The sequence below is a fragment of the Poecilia mexicana genome, unplaced genomic scaffold (genome assembly GCF_051168715.1).
Source record: "Poecilia mexicana isolate PSO_F unplaced genomic scaffold, ASM5116871v1 scaffold_11, whole genome shotgun sequence".
NCBI lineage: Eukaryota > Metazoa > Chordata > Actinopteri > Cyprinodontiformes > Poeciliidae > Poecilia > Poecilia mexicana.
The window spans coordinates 3,409,929-3,426,441 of NW_028263380.1; the positions used below are offsets into that span (position 1 = coordinate 3,409,929).

At 37.3% G+C, this 16,513-nt stretch overlaps 1 long non-coding RNA gene across 1 annotated transcript; it reads left to right on the plus strand.

Moving 5' to 3' along the window:
* The first annotated feature begins 4,928 nt into the window (after positions 1-4,928).
* LOC148156362 (uncharacterized) lies at positions 4,929-8,425 on the plus strand. Its single transcript, XR_015764601.1, has 3 exons — positions 4,929-5,018; positions 5,543-5,597; positions 8,213-8,425. It is a non-coding gene; the product is annotated as an uncharacterized LOC148156362 (long non-coding RNA).
* Positions 8,426-16,513: the final 8,088 nt, after the last annotated feature.

The window sequence follows — 16,513 nt, forward strand, 5'->3', positions numbered from 1 at the left end:
AAGGCTGTTCACAAGGTGTAGGAGTGTTTATGGATTTTTCTTACCATTCTTCCAGACGTGGATTTGTGTGGTCACATACTGACATTGGACGAGAAGGCCTGGCTCTCAGTCTCTCTCTAATTCATCCCAAATGTGTCCTGACAGGTTTAAGTCAGGACTCTGTGCAGGCCAGTCAAGTTCATCCACACCAGACTCTGCCATCCATGTCTTTATGGACCTTGCTTTGTTCACTGGTGCTCAGTCATGATTGAAGAGGAAGGGACCAGCTCCAAGCTGTTCCCACAAAATTGGGAGCATGTAATTGTCCAAAATGTCTTGTTATGCTGAAGCATTCAGAGTTCCTTTCACTAGAACTAAGTGGCCAAGCCCAGCTCCTGAAAAACAACCCCACACCATAATCCTATCACAGTTCCATGCTGGAATTCACGGAGATCCTGAGAGCTCGCCATTCTTTCACAAATGTTTGTAAAACCAGTCTGTGTGCCTATGTGCTTAAATTTATACGCCCGTGGCTATGGCAGTGATTGGAACATCTGATTCTGATCATTTGGATGGGCGAGCAAATACTTTTGGCAATATAGTGTACGAACTAAGACCCAATTGGTTTGGAGTTTAAGGAATTCTTTTTCAAGTATAAGGAGCAGAAAGGAATCACAAGAACAGCACCAGGCTGGTTTAGATTGTATTTCCCTGCCAGATTCCAGGAGCTCCAAGCACCAGGATTACTTGTAGAGTAACTACAGTGGTCTGTGCTTGAGTAATTTTTTCTTGATTATACATTCGCTTCCATATGAGATAAATTTCCGCTGTTGTGCTGATGATACTAATCCTTTTTTACCCAAAAATTCTGATTAGTTAGGTAGATTACCATTACTACTTGAGCAGGACCTCTGAAACAGAAACTGCTTTGTCAGTCACTTGATCTGGGTGGCGTTAAATCAGCCTCCAAAACACATCTAAAAGTTGCAGGAAACTGGCCCTCAAGATCATCATTTGGAGATCTTGAGGAGACCTTGATTCCTTTCTGACCAGCAACTCTGAAATAGAACCTGTGCAGGAATTCATGTGAATTCATTCTAGCAAGCAGTGCTTTCCTATTGTCAAAACTCAGTGTGTTTTGTGTGATGGGCGAGCAAATACTTTTGACAATATAGTGTACGAACTAAGACCTAATTGGTTTGGAGTTGGAGTTTAAGGAATTCTTTTTCACGTATAAGGAGCAGAGAGGAATCAAAAGAACAGCACCAGGCTGGTTTAGATTGTATTGTGAGCAATCACAATTTCTGCCTGGATACAGACAAGCATATCCAGACTTGTCAGATATGTCTGTATCAAGAGTAGTTTTGGAATCTGCGGAAAAATTCAACCAATACATCTTCTCATAGTGACTCATTTAGAGTATATTAAACTTGTTACCCTCTCCTCAATTTTGGGATGGCCCTCATTTATTTCCTTTAGAACTTCTCAGGATTAAACTACATCATCTTTTCCATGTGTTCTTAACATATTTTTTCCAGAGAGAAACACCCAGCAGAACCTGCAGCTAGCAAACACTCCTCTAAGAACTCCTGTCCTGTGTGGTGTTGTGCTTTTCTGTAAGTTCTCTCCAAACCAGTCTTTATCATGGCGACTTCTTTTACAACTGAGTAAATCTCTCAATTTCCCAAATGAATTTAATGTAAGCAGCTTGTTTTTTTCAGCTAGTGCTCCTGTAATCCACTGGTTATGTGGTGCCTTAGCTGTGAGCAATTTTGCAACATTGGTTTTTACTTACATTGTTTTTCCAGTCCCAGTTCTGTCCTCTTGTCCTGTCAGAATTATAAAGAAGACCAAAGAGGACAGTACTTTACATTACTTTCGAGTTCACATATTTTAAGCATTTTGACCTATATTTTTGGACATGTTTACTAGAAAGTAACCATTTCCATTTGACATATTTCTTCTACAGTGGCTGACCATTCTGTCAATATTGGTGGGTCCCCGTTAAGCCATTTCCTTGTGATTGAGCCTTTGCTTTGCCATCAGTTATATTTTTAAATGGCACTTATCCTGAGAGCTTAGTTCATTTGGTAAATTACATATATGGTTTATATGGTTACAATTTACTTTAGTAGATGATGAACTCCGACAGCTGAAGATGGAACAGCTTATCCTGCTCTCTCTCGTCCTTATTGATAGTTTTCCCGGTTAAAGTTATTTTAAGAAAGTTAACACTTTCTTAACTCATTTTTAGCTTAACTTTTCAAAAATGCTTTAATTGAACTCAACGTAAAAATACTCATCACATGAGAAAAAAAAAACTAAAAGCTCATGCACGCTTCTGTGACCTTTGTTAGTTTTTTCTGGAAACAGTGCTGTCCAGGGCCATTTCCATTGCTCTATCAAAACTGAACAGTTTGTTTTCTTTTTTCTTAAAGGAATGTCTGATTCAGGACACAGAGCAATAGTCACCTTACAGATTAAATATTTAAGAATTGATAAGTGGCTATAGTACTGCTGACCATTTAAATATTTAAGACTGACAGAAGCTAACTAGCTAGTTTCTCTATATTTCTGAGTATTTGTTGTATCCTTGTGTGCTGACAAAACATGCAGAAAATTTCCCCCTGTTTCATAAAACTCAGAGGCCCTGAAGCCTGTGCTAAGCTTTGAGTTGTTTTCTTTTATCTTTGGGAAAACATGTCTGTGTTTCAGAAAGTTTTTTTTTCTATGGCTGACCAGTTCATTCTGTCTGTATGAAGAGAAGAGCCAAGCAGAGGCAGAACTGAGCCTCAAGTAACCAGGTGACAGTGTATACAGGAGCTGCTCTGGCCAAAACACTACAGAATCTACTGAACAACATCCATAAGTTGTTTTTCACTTTTATGCATCATCAGATAGTGAATCTCTAAATTAGGCCCACCTGGAACAACACTCAAGCAATCCGGTCTCATATAGCTCTTTGTTATGTGGCCCTCCACCATAAAGCAAATAGCATTGGACAAATAATGCATTTGTCTAAGGCACTTTCAGAATACGGTTCCAATTTATGATTTAAATATAGACAGGCACTAATTGCATCTCCTGTAATGTTGGAGATTGTACCTCCAACATTAATTTTGTCTGTTTTAAATAAACACATAAATCAATATGTAAATACTAAAAAGCATAAATGTACAGAAAGTTTTAGAAACAGATGTATCCAGAAAGAATTTAGGAATCTGCAGCGAAATCCAATCAGATCATAATGACTCACAATGTTCTAAACTGATCATCCTCTCCTCCTTGTTGGGATGACCATCATTTAGTTCCTTCACAGCATGTCAGTATTAAACTACATAATATTTTATGTGTTTTTGTCTTTGTTTTTTTTGCTTTTTTCAGAAAGAAACCTGCATCCAGTGACCCGCCTTGTATGGACTGCTTCCCATGCCTTACATGGTGTTGGGATTTTCTGTAAGTTCTCTCCAAACCAGTCTTCATCATGGCAGAGTATTATTTTTTTCTATTTTCTCAACTGAATTTAACAGGTAGTTTGTTCATTTCAACTAGTGCTCTTTCGACTCACTGGTTTTATGGTGCTCTGAGCTGTGAGCGATTGTGGAACATTGGTTTTGAATTACATAATTTTTTTTAGACCCACTTTTGCCCCACCTGTCCTTTCGGGGTTCTGTCCTTTTAAAACACATGCACACTGTTGTGTTAGACCCAGTTTTTGCAACAATGACAAACTTCAGAATCATCAGGGTGATAAAATCTGATGGTTAAATCCGAGGTTGGCGTCAGAGGACCGGTGCTACTGGAAAATCATCATTTTGAATGAAACAGACCAGGAAGAGCAGACTGATTCCACAAGGCAGTATTGCCAGTACTGCTGTTCCAGTGTGTTTTGGTACAGAAAACGCTGAGCCAAAAAACAAAACTCTTAGTGGTTACCATACATTCCAACCCTTGCCTTTGGTCAAGAAACATGAATCAGGATCAAAACACTGAGATCAAGTGTCTGAAATGAGCTTCCTTCATAGGGATGAACTCAGCCATAGATATTCAGTGAGGAGTTGAAAATCTGCTGGTTTTCTGTTTTTTTCTGATCTCTTGGCTCTTTTGTGTAACCAGGTTGTTGTGTGTTTATGATTTCCTCCCAGGTATTTCTTAAAAATGAGATCTGGATCTCAGTGGGGTTTTACTTGGTTAAATAAATGAAATTATTATAAAACCTGACCTTACTGGAAGGTTTCTGGCCTGGAAACACTTTATTATCCTCCTGAATGAGAGGATGAATATCACTAGGGAGGAGGGAGTTTGGAGTTCCCTCCTGGACATGTTGCTCCCAACAACCCATTACCTGCTGTTATTATGCAGTATTCAGCCACGCCCCTAACACCTCCCAGACTCCAGCGGACTGACTACTGACCAGCTCTCCAACTAACGGGTCTGAAAAGCCTCTAATTCCTGAGTATTACCACAGATACAAATGTAGAGGGCATTTTGTTTAAGCTGGGCGCGAGAAAGATGTGTCTAAGCTCTAACTACCTTCAGATCCAGACGTTATGACCCGCTACAGTTCATGCTACATATTTTATGTTTTTTCCATTTCTATTTTCCAACCAGAATCACATTACTCATAACCGTAGTTCTTAATTACATTAAGAAAAGGATTATATGTATTTTAATCATCTTTTAATCATAATAAATTCATATTGCATTTAAAATAAGGATTACATAAGTTTCCATCAACATTAATCATAATGCAAGATTACTTATTGCCTCCAGGCTTTTGTGACCTGTTTTCTGTGTGTTCTGGAAATATCTCAACCAGTTCCAACCAGGTTTCACGACACTGCCAAGCATAAGACAACTAATGGTTGGATGTTTAACCTGAATGTGAGAATGTAAATATTCACCTGAAAACATTTCCTGTTTGGTTGTCACATTATTTACAGAAGCCATCACAAAGCTGAAGAAGTTATGACACATCAACCTAGACGAGAACCTGGACCTCAGACAGCAAATGACATTAGGGTGTCATTATTTGAAAGGTAAGATGGGACTATTTTATACACAACATCTCCTGTCACCATGGAGAAATGAAGAAATGTGTCAGTTCAGAGTCTGCAGGCTCTTTTACTGTTTTGTTTTTCTGTCTATTCTCACAACGGATAAAGGTATAATAGCTCAACTGAAGCTGATGCTACATCTGTGTGGTTGGTCAGTTTATGAAGAGGAAAGAGAATGATTCTTCTGCACACTGAATTCAGCAGGATTAAAGCAATATTACATGATTTCAGGAGTTTTAATATACTCCTTGAGTCAACTCTAAATGTTCTGCTTCTTCTAGTCAGATGTTTTATGTTTGTAATGAAGTATCCAGATGGGTTTACAGAAGTAAAATCTAACCAGATATTAAATCTTCTCTGAATGATTCAATAAAAATGTTTTAAATTGGTCTACCTTAGGGGCTGGAACATGACTTCAGCATGTATGATAAAAGTTAATCTTTGGTAGCAGATGATATTTCCTTAGAAATTAACCTTCACTAAAGTTACTGTCATCTTTTGACTAGAAGAATCACCGAGGAAAATAAGGAACACAGGCGGCAGACTGGGGACAATGATGATGTAAGTCACCATCCATCATCTTCAATCTTGTTGCGACAGCGTGCAGTTTGTAAAGTTACACAGTAAAAAATGTATAGCAATAATTTAGTTATTTAGCTGTCATAAGACAAAAAAGGGGTGTTGATTTTTTTACACCATGTCAGTCATGCATTTATAACTGATCAGAACTCCAAGCTGAATATTTAATTTGCAAGCCAAATAAGTGTACAGAGGAAATGCACACTCAAAATACAATATTTAATTCAACAATAATTTTTATTTTGCAAAATAAATGTGTATTTTTTTCACATTGTTCATTTTTCAAATTAATATTTAATTTCCAAACTAAATATTTATTTTCCAGCCTACGTACTTAGCTTGGACAAAGAGATTTTGCTTGCTAGCTAACTGAATATTTAGGTTGTTAACTAAATTGCAAATTTGCTTATTGATAAGCGAAAGTGGATTATCAAAATAAAAGCTGGGTTTTACTGACCTCTTTAAACTCCTGTTGCTGGCAAGTTCACTGGATCACTTCAGCTGATGCTCAAGTAACTTACATTATCAATTATCTTCCTCTTGACATGTCTAACATCTTAGCTGCAAACACGAGATTTGCTTACTCATGCATCTGCAGCAAGCTACTGCAGCAAAATCTGCATAACACTTCTGCTTTATGTTTAATTCACATGAAACTTTCTCTGGAGCTGAGTTATTGCATATGTATGGTTGAAATTTTACTTTTGCACAAATAGTATATTTCATCATTTTCATATACATAATTTTAAACACTGAAGCAACTTAAGAGTGAATGGAACATAAACTGGGAAGTTATGGAGACAAATGTTGCTGCAGTTCCTCTAGATTCATGAGTAAAGGTCTATATCGCCACTAAAACTGCAGTGTGTATGTTTTTAACATCAGCTGTACCGGTGCATTGTAAAAAGAATCTATGATGAAAGAATTACTTCAGCAAAGACTGAAGCAATTTAGTCTGACCAGAAGCAGGAGTTTAAAAAGGTCAACAGGACCAAGCTTTTTTTCATATCCCACTTCCACTTATCAGCAAGTGGATTTGCATATAAACTAAATATGTATCTACCAATCTAAATATTTAGCCCTCCGTTGGTCTTAGACCAATGCTCAGGCAGAGCGCAGCAGATGTCACGATCAGACAGCTGGGGGGGTGTGTTCCGACAGACTGTCAGTTTCTGAAACCACACAAAAAAGACCTTATAAAACTTGGGTTTGATGCAACCCTGCCGGACTGCGCACAGGTTAAAAAAAAGAATATACCCCACCTCTTAAGACCGCAGAAGGGTTAAATAACGTGCTAGCTTACTTGCTAAATATTAACTTGGTTTAATAATTATATTCAAGCTAAATATTTAGTTTGGAAAATAAATATTTTCTTAAGAAATTAAATGCTTAATTTGTAAAGGAAATATATATATAGAAAAATAAATGTTTAGTTAAACTGCACTTTTAATTTAAAACATAATTTTCAGTTTGCAAACTATTTTGTTTCTAAACAAAGACATGAAGCTTCGGCACAAATTCAATCTGGAAGACTGCTTAGCCTCATCTGCCTCATCAATCAGTGCCTCCTACCGTGTTTCCCTGAAAGTAAGACAGTGTCTTACTTTCTTTTTATCCCCAAAAGCCCCACTATGTCTTACTTTCGGGGTATGTCTTATATTGGAAAAAAATTGTCGAATTTTTTGTTTTAACCATAAAACGCGGAAGTGGGCAGGAGGCGGCGCTCATTAAGATCAGAGGGAGGTGGCAGACGCGGCGACGTATGGAGAGGGGGACGGTGCGGACGTGGGCAGGAGGCGGCGTGCAGCTAGATGAGAGGTGTTTCCCCGAAAAGTAAGACATATGTCTTACTTTCGGGGTACGGCTTATATTAGCCGACCCCCCTGAAACCCCCGATACGTCTTACAATCGGGGGTGTCTTACTATTGGGGAAACACGGTATGTAGCATCAGGAATGTTTGTCAAGCTTATCAAATTTCCACCTCGACGTCCACAGCCGGGGCCTGAATGCCGAAGGACTTTAATGTTTATTTGTTATTAAACTTTCTTTAATCGCTTTCTTTCTCTGTCTGAGTCTCTCCAGATTGAAATGTAGTTCAGACTTAAACATTGAATTTGTAACTGAATATTTAGTTTCCAAATTAGTATTTGTAAATTTGTAAGCTAAATATTTTTTGTATGCTAAATATTTAGCTTGTGATTTATGCCCCTGTAATAAGGGCATTAATAGATGTATGAATAACAGTCAAAATATGACTGAAAAATGTACAATAATTGTTTAGGCTAAATAAACATAAATATTAATATAATTTTTTACTCTGTGACTTTATAAACAGCCTCCCTTATGGATGCTATTGTATAAAGTCTAAGACTTGAGAGACTCCTGTAAGGTTGGTGTTATGGGCAGGCTCTTTGTGGAAAAAAAATCCTCACTTGTGTGTAAGAGTACATTATGTACACTTTTTTAAAATAACATGAGACTTAGTTTGGTTGGAATCCTGATGCTGTGACCCTTGATCCACCAACTCTGGAGTCACAAAAGCTGTTAACTGTCTTGTAGATGACATTTATCTAATTCCAGTTATCTGTTTTTAAAGGACAAGCGATCACTGAAGGAGCATCTGGAAGAACTAGACGACAGAGACCTGAAGTACTTCCAACCCAACCTTCACACTGCAGACGAGTCTAAGGTTGGCTTCCAGCCCATGAACAGGCTGCAGGGTGTAGACAGACTGGACACAGCAGACCTGATGACTGAGACATACACCACAAACACCAGGGAGGTCAAGAAGAAGATTAAGAGCAATAAAGGTTTGTTAGATGGAGAGAAAAAATTTTAACATCCAAAAACGTTTCTGCTAAACATGTATTCTGTTTCTCAACAGACAAACTTATGCCAACTCAATTGCCAGACTCAATTAATTTATTTTTAAAGTTTACTTAAGTTAAGTTTCTTTTTAAGTTTAACCAACTCAACTTATGTCTATCCAACTCAATTTGCCAGGTTTATCCAACTCAATATATTATGATCATCCAGCTTATTTTTCATCAAGTTCATCCTACTCAGTTTATTAAGTTTTTTTTTTTACTGAATTCATTAAGTGAGTTTAAAATGACAAATTTAAGTTGTTCTTAATCAAATAATTTAGTTTACTTCAGAAAAGAAGGAAACTAATAAGAAATCTCTTTTTACAAGGTATTTTTTACTCAGCCTTTATTTGAGACAAGTTAGACAGGAAAGTGGGTGATGACGGTGAGAGAAGACAGCAGCAAAGATCATCAGAACTTATGATGACTGCGTCGAGGACTAAGGCATCCTTATGTGCAGTGTGCTTTACCTCTGCGCCACCACAACACCACGATTGGTACAGGATCTGTCCCTGATGAAGTTTGCGTCATGACACTTTCAAATACACTTTTCAGAGTGCACTCAAAGAAGTGTACTCTAAAGATAACGTAAACAATTAAGTTCAATGCTGCGTTTGTATCCTACGTCTGATGTCATAACGCAAGCTTCACCAAAGATCGTGTAGTGACTGTGGTGCTGTGATGGTGCGGCCATCGCAAGTTAAATTCCAGCCTGATGACCTTTACTGCATGTCCTCCCTCTTATTTACCAAGATAAACCAACTTAATAAATTAAGTTGGGTGAACTATTTTCTTTATTCAGTGTACAGGATCTTTAAAAAAATATATAAATATATAAATAACATGTTAAAACATACATTTACATACATTTGATTATTTAAATTCAAGTTGTATTTTGCGTACAATGTGAGTGACAATGTCATTTTTGACAGTTTGGAAGAAATTAAAAGTTTGAGTTGACTTTCTGTAGAATTAAGTCAACGAGATTTGAATTTATTAGACAAAAATAAATGATTTGAGTAAGAGTGACTAATCTTGTCATGTTAAACACACTTGATGAATTAAGTCGTAAAAACTTAGTAAACTGAGTTTGATAAACTTAATAAATTGAGTTGGTCAGACATAGGATATGAAACTGGCATTGTTCCAAGTAAAGTCAAAGTAAATAGTTCTTTTAAATTAATAAAGTTAATTTATGTTAGTTAGATTTGGTACTTTTAAGTTAATTGAACAAAAAAAGTAAGTTATCACTGAACCAAATGAATGAAGTGAGATTAATGTAAATGCCAAAAACACTATTTAGTGTGTAGAGGAGCAGATTACTCCATCATCTACAAATAAAGGTACAGCTAGATTCCATAATCTGGTCTTTATTATATCATAAAGTTTCCATCAAGGAACTGCAGTGATTTCTTTGTGTTCCTGCCTACAGAGAAAGAACTCAACAGGATGCTTCTGGATTTTGTGAGGAAGGTACCAAAAGAAACCTTGACACAACTCATGGAGGCTCTGCTGAGTGAAAACATGTTGAAGTCATCGGAGAAGGAGGCAATCCTTCAAAACCACACCAGAGTAAACATGGCCACCTGCTTAGTTGACACTGTAATGGAGAAGGAAACCAATGCCTCCAAAGAGATGATTCATCATCTTCAAACCATCGATCCACAACTGTGGTCTGAGCTGCAGTCATCTTCTATCACAGGTCAGTTTCTATTGGCCACTGCTTTTCTTTTTTATTAATCCTATGGTTAAATTGAACACTGTCTGCTGTTGTTTTGCCTTTTTCTAGGTCAAGAGTCTGGTGAAGATCTCTTTGATAATGAAAAGTAAGTTCTACAAGTTCTTCTGAAGTCCAGATTCAGATCAAGTTTATCTAGACATCAACCTCTGAAGTGACCTAATTACTCTGTGTTGGAGGACCAGTAACATGGAGTAATCACTATTACTTCCTGGATACCATCAAGTATAAAATATTCACACATTTTTATAAACACAAGTATTAACAGATAAGTTAGGGATCTGTGTTAAGTTTCTACCAGATCATGAATCATTTCAGAGTGACTTATTTACCAAGTTCTAAACTTGGTTTCAACATGTATGATATATGCACTCCCGGCTCCAGAGCAGTTTAGCAGTAGGGGTACCTTTGCTTAATTTGAGGGGGGCAGACTAAACAAACTTTTACTTTAATATAAATACATAAACAAACATTTATGTAACATTTCAGATAAAATTACCATGTTTATTTATACAAGATAAGCAGTAAGGATGTAAACAGTGACATGTGTAACATGCAATTTGAGCATAATGTTTATGCTCAAATTTGCATTAACATTAGCTCATATGTTGCAGAAATCCAAGGTGTCCCATGAAGTCTAATTAAATGCAAAATCAAATCAACTCAAGTAAGAGTAGAATAATATTACTCAAGTAAAGGGAAATAGTACAGTAAAACTATTATCAATGCATCCTTTCCCAAAAGTTACTCAAGTGAATGTAACCAGCACTACCCTGTTTTGAACATAGATAACAGCAATACTAGTAACCTATTCTTGTTGAAAAGCTTAACGTGATTTATTGACATTAGTTGGTCATTTAGCTAACATTACCTGCATCCAACAGCATTAATCAACTCACTTGGTTAGTTTGGCAGGGTTGTGGGGGGGAACTGTGCAAAGTTCTTTGACTTTTGCTAGTTTGCTGCCATAATTCTAACACACACCAGCATGCCATTCCACACAGCAGTAGCATGCCTCTGTCGCATTTACACTAGTGTTGCATTAAAGGCGGCTCAGGAAAACACGTTATCACATGTTAGCAATGGATTAAACACTTGTAATGGCTAAAAAAGGTGCGGGAGACAGAGGGACCAGTACAGGATGTGTGGGAGCCCCTACTTTACCAAATCAAGATAGGAATAATAGAAAGTTGGCCACTCTGAGGTAAAGATATAAGAAATACCTTCCAGTCCAGGGGGAGCTGACTCTGTGGGTGGACAATGGCTCCCAGTGCCCCCCATTGCCCTCCTTTCCTACCAGGCCTTGATGTATGACATCTTCTGTAATAGATATTTGCATTAAAAAAATTTACCTTCAGTGAATTTAATGTCATCTTATGACCCATAGACCCTTCTGGGACATGAAGGAAATCTGGCAGCTGAAATCTCCTGAAGACAACAGTGATGCTGTAAGTTGCCATCTTTGTCTATGAGCTTAATGCCACTAGATAGTCTAAGTTTTGACTGACTCCTGTAAGGTTAGTAGCTATGCTCAGGTTATTTTGGAATAGATTTTCTTCACTTGTTCTTAACAATGTGATTTGTACATTGTTTTAAAAAAAAAACCCATAAGACATAGTCATGCAAAGAACCTGAAACTGTGACCCTGGATCCTCCAATTATGGAGTCCTAATAGCTCTTGGCTGTCTTGTTGATAGCATTTATCTAATTAACCTCATTTATTTTTAAATGGTATAAAGCAATGGTTGAAGGACCAACTGGAAGACCTGGATAGCAGAGAGTTTAAGTACTTCCACTGGTACCTTCACACTTTGCCCGAGTCCGACGTTGACTTCAAACCAATCAAAACCAGCCGTCTGGAACATGCAGACAGATTGGATACAGTAAATCTGATGTTTCAGAAGTACACCACAAACACCAAGGAGGTGGCAGAAAAGATTTTCAAGAAGATCATTCCACATGAAGAACATGTAATTATACTTTTTCCTGTATTGCCTACAAATAGTAACGTCATTAACTTCTCTCATAATGAATGAGCTCGAATATTTTATTTCCTGATATTCTAACAAGGAATCTTTTCCTGAACTGCCAGGTGTTTAAAGTTTGGCTTCTGGATATTTTGGAAGACCTGGACAAAAAGGAGCTGAATTTATTCCAGCGGTACCTTCAGAATGCGGACGAGTCCAAGGATGGCTTCAAACCCATCACAACATCCAGGCTGTATGGTGAGGACAGACTGGAAACGGTAGATCTGATGATTAAGACATACACCCCAAAGACCAGGGAGGTCACAAAGAAGATCCTGAAGATGATTGAAAGCAATAAAGGTCTGTTTGATGGAGCAAAAATATCCTTCAAGAGTTTGTTCTGAAACATCTGAACAAGTACCTGCTAAACATTTATACTTCTTATCAACAGACAAAGTTACCCCTGAAGTAGAGGAGCAGATTACTCCATCATCTACAAAAGAAGGTACAGCTAGATTCCAAAGTCCGGTCTTTACAGCATCATAAAGTTTCCATCAAGGAACTGCAGTGATTTCTTTGTGTTCCTGCCTACAGAGAAAGAGCTAAACAGGATGCTTAGTGACTTTGTGAGGAAGGTACCAAAAGAAACCTTGACACGACTCATGGAGGCTCTGCTGAGTGCAAACATCTTGAAGTCATCGGAGAAGGAGGCAATCCTTCAAACCAACACCAGAGTAAACATGGCCACCTGCTTAGTTGACACTGTAATGGAGAAGGAAACCAATGCCTCCAAAGAGATGATTCATCATCTTCAAACCATCGATCCACAACTGTGGTCTGAGCTGCAGTCATCTTCTATCACAGGTCAGTTCACAAGGTTTCTATTGGCCACTGCTTTTCTTTTTTATTAATCCCATGGTTAAATTGAACACTGTCTGCTGTTGTTTTGCCTTTTTCTAGGTCAAGAGTCTGGTGAAGATCTCTTTAATAATGAAAAGTAAGTTCTACAAGTTCTTCTGAAGTCCAGATTCAGATCAAGTGTATCTATGCTGCCTCACCAACACTGGTACCCAACCCTTCATAAGAATTAAAGCCTAATTAGTTTGTAACACTTTATTTGAAGGGGTGTGCATAAGACTGACATGACACTGTCATAAACATGACATAACACCTGTCATGAACATAAAGAAGTCTTTATGATTGTTTATGACAGTTGTCATGAAGTGTCATTTGGTAAATAATGACACTTTTAATGCAAAGTTGCTCTAAAAGTTGCATTGAAAGTTCATTAAAAATGCCAACTTTGCATTAAATTATCATTTACAACATCATGCAATGTTGGCACTTTTAATGGACTTTCAATGCAACTTTTAGAGCAACTTTGCATTAAAAGTGTCATTATTTACCAAATGACACTTCATGACAACAGTCATAGACATTCATAAAGACTTCTTCATGTTCATGACAGATGTTATGTCATGTTTATGACAGTGTCATGTCATTCTTTTGCAAATAAAGTGTTACCGAATATTTTAATTGAATTTAAAGTATGAGGAGTAGCGGACATCAAAGAAACAACACCACCCAGTACCTTAAGATCCAGGATTACAGATTAAGTACCAAAGTTTTTGTACTTGGGTCTATTTTCTCGATTATATGCATGATTCCACGTATGATAAATTCCCACATTGAAAGTTAATTTACTGTGCCCCTCTGGAGTCAGGTCTCTGCTTGACATGTGATGGGATCTAGATTGTCTGTTGAACTTAATTAAGCCGCAAAAAATTAAGTGCAACTGAATAGCTTGTGTCAGTATTATTTAAAATTGATAGGTAAAAATAGAATATGGTAGATTTTTTTGATGCCATCAGTCAAAATGATGGACAACAAAAAATTCTATTGGAACCTCTGAAGATGAGACTTTTAATTTCCTGAGAGGTCATTTGACATATGTGAAATTTCAAAAATTTAATTTTGACCCCAAAAACTAATGTCTTGTTGATTTTATGACATACCTCTTTACTTCAAGACATTTTTCAAATGTCTTGAAGGTATCTAATCTATCTGTGTGCTAAATTTCAAATGATTTATACCATTTTCAATGGGTTAACTTTAGAGGATGTTGTGAAGCTATTTGGCTTTTCAATTATAGTGAAATACTTTCTTTTCTGCACATTTGATGTGTTCAAAAGTTGGTGACTTTTCATAATTAGAGCCTCCAAAAAATTACTTTGATTCAGAAAAGAATAATGAATCACTACAATTACAATAGGCCTTTGCAGGAGTTTTGTTACTCAAATAATGAAAGATGAGAACCAGCTTGTATCTGACCATCTAAAGCTGGTAATCTCATTTACAGACTGCAGGTTTGTGGAGATCAAGAGACAGATTGAGTTTTTGCTGATCTGTCGTTCTGTTTCTGAGGAAAAAGAGAACGTCCTTTTGGTTTCATGCCAGCGTCATGCCCTACAAGCCTAAGCTAAGCAGAGCTGGATCAGGACCAGCCTTGTCCCAAATATCCACTCCCCCACAGCTCGATTGCTACACCCTGATAGAAAGCCCCATATAACACCTTCTTCAGCAGTTCTTCAGTTTGGTCCAAAACAGCAACTTCAGTAAAAACAGAACTTGATTTCTGCTTCAACAATATGAAGCTGCAGTTTTCCAGAGATGTTTCCTGCATCCTTTTCTCTTTATATCTGCTGCTACCCATCAGTGCAGATACGGTGATGGCAGCTTAAGAAGCTGCTAGATCCAGAGAAGGTTCACTCTGCTCACCTGAAAACTAAACCAAACAAATGATCAGGGGTCCAAACACCTCTGTGGTGGAACTTATGCACCCACTTTATGACATAAGACCAATAAGCCAGCCAGTGAAGTCCTTTCCAGTCTGAGTCACCTGGTTGTATTTATCTAAACCACTGAGTCAGTTTATTTTCCACATGTTCCTGTTTTCTTAAACTGTCACTTAGAAAAGGATTCATATCTTTCTGCCCACATGCAGGGCCCCCTCTTGAATCATAGTTTTTCTACCTTAGTACCTGAAAGCAGAGGAAGCAGTCTGTTATCCTACTTACATGTGTCAGCTTTAATAACTGCAGATGTATTTTATATATGCAGGCGAAATAAACTGTGCTGATGTTTTGGTTGCTGTTTCTGGCATCAGTAGTGTGTTTTCTGGTGGGGATGGGGTCTTCTTGGCATTTAGAGAAAATTTCTGTGTGGATATTATGTGATTTATTTATTTATTTATTTTCCATTTCTTTAATTTATTTTGGTTGTTTTGCTCCAATATTAATTGTTTTCCTTCTGAATGGATACAAGTGAAAAACAATAGAATTTGTAAATAGAACCTGAAACATAAATAAATAATGTATTTTCAGGGATAAGACTGAGAAACCCCAAGTAGAAGAGCAGCAGGAAGGCCAGCAGGACTCAGGTAAGTGGTGACAGTATTTTAAACTGGTTACTGTTAGAAACTGTTATAGAGAGAAGACAAGCATATTTAGTTGTCTTTATATCTGTATATAATCAGATAACTTAATGATTTGCAGTTCTCAGGAGTTTTTTTCTGTATCAACCATTAAAATAGTACAAATCTAAACTGACAAATTACAGCTTGTATGATGAACCACAGCTTCAGTCTATAAAGAGAGATCTTTTTCATTTCTTTCTCTTCAGTGAAACACTGTGGGGAGCAGTTAGAATCTTTGTAAAGCCTGAATATAACAGGTTTTACAAAAAATGGACTCAGATGGACTCCAGAACTCTGCAGAAACACAAAGTTATGATGGAATGATATGAAGAACAGGGGTGTAACTGTCTGATACATAAGTCTTTATTCTATCCACCAATACCTGGACTCAGGAAGTAGACAGGGAGAGCAATTCAATGTTTATCGGATCATTCATTCATATCACGATTATTATATCTTCCTAACATGTTCAGGAGCTCCAGAACATTGGAGCTTATTGCAGTGGAGGTTGTGAAATAAATTACACATTTATTACAACAGAGTAATGAGCACAAAGGACCGGTTGTCCTTCATTCACTTATTTCTTTCATAGTAGGGTCTTTTTGGACTTTGTTTCGCTTTAGTCCTGTATTAGCAATGGCTTCAATGGTTCTGTATGGGGTTGATCTAGAGAAACTCATCCATGAGTTTATCTTTAGTCGCATTGATTACTGCAACAGTGTCTTCACAGGTCTGTTCAACAAATCATTCCTCCAGCTGCAGCTGATCCAGAACGCTGCTGTTCGCGTTCTCACTAAAACCAGGAAGATAGAGCACATAACACCAGTTTTAAAGTCCCTACACTGGCTCC